The 5,081-nt window shown below is 39.3% G+C and overlaps 1 pseudogene; it reads left to right on the plus strand.

Moving 5' to 3' along the window:
• The first annotated feature begins 3,081 nt into the window (after positions 1-3,081).
• Positions 3,082-3,207, plus strand: LOC129692108 (small nucleolar RNA SNORA17; annotated as a pseudogene).
• The last annotated feature ends 1,874 nt before the right edge of the window (positions 3,208-5,081 follow it).

Genomic DNA, 5,081 nt, shown 5'->3' on the forward strand with positions numbered 1-5,081 from the left:
AATTGTCTTTAAAGAAAATTATAAATAATTCAGTAAAGAGAAGGTGAAACTAAAAGTTTTAATTTTACATTGGATAACCTTTGATCACAAATAAAGCTGTCTTCGTCCACAGAACTAATTGATGATCTTTCTTCACAAAGGGAGAAAACAACATATTTCCCTCACACCTCACTAGGTCTGAGTTATGAGGCATTCATTATTTTAAGAGTACCTCCCAACCCTCTCCACCATCCATAAACTGTTCTCTTACCTTGTACCTTTGACAATGTGAAAAGGGCAGATACAGCGTCTACATACCTCATAGCAATTAGGATAATGATCTTTCTATGTACAGGGCATTGGATAGCTCCGCACACCAGCAAATTTAGCAGGCTAAGAAGGCTTGCTTTCGGGAATTCTTTTTAAAGAACTGTTTCCTATGAATGCTATTAAAAAGATACTGTCCATTGAAGATGAAAATTAGCGCTGAACACAACTATTACCAAAAGTTGGGCCTGCATCTCATTTATGTTTTTTTTTTTAATTCTAAATTATTCCAGAAAGTTTTTGAATTTTTTGAATATTGAAAGCTTCTTTTCTCTGTTTGAAAATGCAAATCTACAGAGATGACATAGAATTCTAGAATTCTATTAGTTTACTTATTCCTTTTCTCTTTTTTTTCAACATAACATTTTTATTGGTTCTTTGGGAATTTCACATCATGCATCTCGATCACTCATTTGCCAGTACTTTCATACCTGCCCCCATCCTTGTGGCTCTTCCCTCAAAATAGAATAGAAATAAAATTTTTAAAGTAAATAAAATGAAAAAAAGACAAAAAAAAATGTACAACTTGTTTTATCTATGTACTCACTGGAGTATGGTCAGACTGGCAGTGGCCTGTCCCTGAAATAGAACTGAGTTGTTTTTCTCCCACACCCTTGACAGAAGCCATCAATTGCAGAGAGCTTATGTCAGCATCCTTATCTAAGAGAACTTTCTAAAAACAAGATAATTTGAACACAGGGAACTTCCCAGAGACTCATACTCCAACCAAGGACTATTTGTGGAGATGACCTGGAACCCCTGCACAGGTGTAGCCCATGGCAGTTCAGTGTCCAAGTGGGTTACATAGTAATGGGAAGAGGGACTGCCTCTGACATAATCTGATTGGCCTGCTCGTTGATCACTTCCCCCTGGGGGGGGGGGGGAGCAGCCTTACCAGGCCACAGTAGAGGACAATGCAGCCACTTTTGATGAGAACTGATAGACTAAGATCAGAAAGAAGGAGAGGAGGACCTCCCCTATCAGTGGACTTGGGGAGTGGCATGCATGCAGAAAGGGGAGGGAGGGTGGGATCGGCAGGGGAGGAGGGAGGGGCTTATGGGGGGATACAAAATGAATAAAGTTAAAAAAAAAAGAGTTCTTTTTGATGGTTTACTATTTAGGCTCCTACTTTTTTTTGAAGGAGGGGTGTGCGCTGGAAGTAAAGGTTGTTACGTAATCTTCCATGTCCCTCTTTCTCAACTATGCATCTGCAACCATCGATATCACTGCAAAAGTGGCTTTCTTACTCTTTACAGTAAGTAGGAGCATGGATCATGAGCCTCACGTGGTTTCTGGTGACAGCACAGACCACAAACTCAGCTCCTGCTTGCAGTAGGCCCACAGACCTAGATACGGGCCCTTGGAAGCAGCCCAGACCACGGACATCACCATGGCCTCAGGCACAGGCTGCCAATGTCGGTCTAGTCCTCATCTCCAGTTCTGCCTCTCTCCTTGCTCCAGTTCTCTGTCTGTCACGTCTCTCCATCTTATGTTTGTTCATTGTAATGGTGCCAGCTGCCCTGTGCCATGAGGAAAGGTAGCCTGTGGTTTTTAAACTTTGTTATTCCAAAGTAATATTGAACCCTTTCATGACGACCCTGAAATTTGCTAAAGAGTAAATATGTTGGGGCAAGAAAAGTTTCCTAATATTGTGGTTTAATGTTAATATAAGTCAGTACTGTCTGGGCCTTTCTAATCATAATTCAGCTGTTAAAACACCAGGGAGGTGATCAGTATAACACTATGTTCATACTCAATTATACTGTGCATTAAAAATATTGGTTTACAGAACCTATTAGAGCCATCATTACCCTTGTGCCATACTCAATTGATGAAAGCCTTTGTAGAGGAAAAGAAAACTAGAAAATGCATTCAGTGGAATACATAATAGGTGCTTTGGGGGCAAACGCTTTAGGCTTCAGTTCATTTCTTCTCAAGATGACATTCCAACCAACAAAAGCATCAGAGTAGACGTCACACCCCATTACTCCCTTCCATTTCTCACGCAGCATGCATTTAGGTGTAACATTGATTAATGGAAATAAATTAGTATATTCAATAGTTTTGAATAATCAGTGAGGATACAAAGATTTGCTAGAATTCAGCATACAAAAATAAATAAAACAAACATAGTGGCTCCAGCTAGGTTACTGAGGGATAGAATTGACTTTCCTGCGGTTAGCTGGGCTTACGATTGGTTTATAAGGGGGATGGGGACAGGTCAACTCCGTATATCATCATATAGCATTCCCCAAATAACAAGTGTCAATGAAAGAATACAGCTTCTTCAGAGTCATATCCCTTGGTGGGAAATTGTATAACCTCAGCAAGAATAGATGGAAGTTTTATGCACAGGTCCTTATGACCTACATACAACTTCGATATAATGGCAACTTCGATATAATGGCATTCCTTTCAAACAAAATCTTCAGACATGCTTGACTTTAATATAGTCAGTCTTGGATTTCCAAAAAATAATTTTCTAAAAAAGGCTTTGTCAATAATATTACCAGATTAAGCAATTTTTCACAGCAATCTTCTGCCAGAACCTGACTCTCAACAATACAAGAAATTGAATATTGATGCCAACTCCTACAGCTGCAAGAAAAAATAAAATTTCATATTCAGCTGAGTCATATGTGTGAAAGGTCAGTTAGAAGCATAATCTTCGAAGGAGACTGAGCTGGATAATCTAGTCAACTTTGCTCCATTGTTCTTGTACAAGTCCCACTTCAGAATTGCTGAAATAAGTGCCATTCAAAATACCCATGATGCTCTTCCCCTAGAGGTGCTGCAGGTGTGGCTGCTGTGCATCAGTAGGTGACAGAGAAGAGAGAGGATATGTCTGTGCTCAGTGTTCTGCCCTGTGAGAACCATATGAATGAACAGCAGTCTAACATGCCCTGAAAAACTGAGCCTGAGACAACCAACAGTCCAGCACCAAGGGCCTAGACAGAGAGCTAGCCTGAAATGACCACCAGTCCAGAGCCACACAGTAATGGTGCGGGAGAGGCATACCATGCTCAAGATGACCCATGCCCTGCACTGTAATGCACAAGCAGGGCATAGCAGTCCTGAGACTACTCCTAAAATGACCCCAGCCGCTCAGAGGCCCCGGGCACCACTAAGAGAAGCAATACCTATGATGAATAACTGGCCTTCCAGATTTCAGAATGTATTTAAAATAGATTATATAAATGAGAAATTCTGGATAAAATGGCAGAATAGGAACTGCCCCCTTGCAGTCCAATTAAGAAAAGTCAGTATTTTACTGAATAAGGTTACTCAGTCCCAGCAAGACAAATTCCACATATTCTCTCATATATGAAATCTCAGTTTCAATTTTTTTTTATTTTAATTTGTAGTGTTTGTAGAAAAAACGGGTCTATAAAAAGTGAAGGAGAGGAAGAGGCATAAATTGTTAAGGGATAATAGAACTCATGTGATACAGAGTATGTTGGGGGTAGCAGGATTAAAAGTTTACCTTGCAGTGGGGTAATTGGAACAAAAAATAAAGGAATATGATGGGTTAATCAGAGTCAAGGATTATAGAAATACTTATGGAAACTTACTAGTTCTACAACAATTTAACACTATAACTTGAAAAGGGATTTGGAACACAGGTATCCTACATAAGTGAATAGTACTTGACAAAAAAAAGAAAAGAAAAGAATTATTATAAGAAAATCTCAGTTCCTGACAAAAGAACGATTCCCTATGGATTACTGGTCAAGAAGGCTCCCAAAGCAGCACACGCTATCGCCGCTCTTCTTGCTTGAAATAAGGAAATAACAAGACCCTATTGCTGAAGACACAGCACATTTTAGTTGCAGATCAAGAGAAATCAAACTTGAACTGAAATGAAAATGTCTTTCCTTGTAGTTAGTTTTCATAGTGCCAGAGAGTACTATACAGACTGCAGGGAAAGAAAGCATAACAGTGGGTTTTACTAAACCTTACATACCACAGTGTGTAAGGCCTGCTAGATAAAATGTGTCCACCAGTACAAGTGGCATGAAGGTTAAGGGGGAAATGCAAATCAAAACAATACTGATTACACCCATCAGAATGGCTAAGACCAAAAACTCAACTGACAAGACATGCTGGAGAGAATGTAGAGAAAGAGGACCCCTCCTCCAATTCTGGCGGAAATGTAACCTTGTACAACCACTTTGGAAAAATCAATCTGGTGCTTTCTTAGAAACTTAGGAATAGTGCTACCTCAAGATCCAGTAATACCACTCCTAGGCATATACCCAAAATATGCTCAATATACAACAAGGATATTTGTTCAACCACGTCATAGTAGCATTATTCAAAATAATCAGAATATGGAAACAACCTAGATGTCCCTCAACTGATGAATGGATACAGAAATCGTGGTACATTTACACAATGGAATGCTACTTAGCAATTAAAAACAAGGAAATCATGAAATTTGCAGGTAAACGGTGGGAACGAGAAAAGACCATCTTGGGTGAGGTGACCCAGAAGCAGAAAGACACACATGGTATATACTTACTTGGTCATGGTCACGCCAACAAGATCATTAGTTATTCTAGAAGTTGTACTAACTGGACTCAATGAGTTACAAAAGAGAAAAAATGATAGGAAAATACTTGGGACAAGCAGAATGAGAAGTTGGAGTGATTATGATCAAGATATGTAATTGCATGTATGGACTTGTCAAAAATAAATAATATTCTGAAAAAAAGGAAGAAATAAAGAAAGACAGGAAGGAAGGAAGGAAGGAAGGAAGGAAGGAAGTTATGGGG

This window comes from Psammomys obesus, unplaced genomic scaffold (genome assembly GCF_907164565.1).
Source record: "Psammomys obesus unplaced genomic scaffold, mPsaObe1.curated_primary_1811, whole genome shotgun sequence".
In the NCBI taxonomy this organism is placed as follows: Eukaryota; Metazoa; Chordata; class Mammalia; order Rodentia; family Muridae; genus Psammomys; species Psammomys obesus.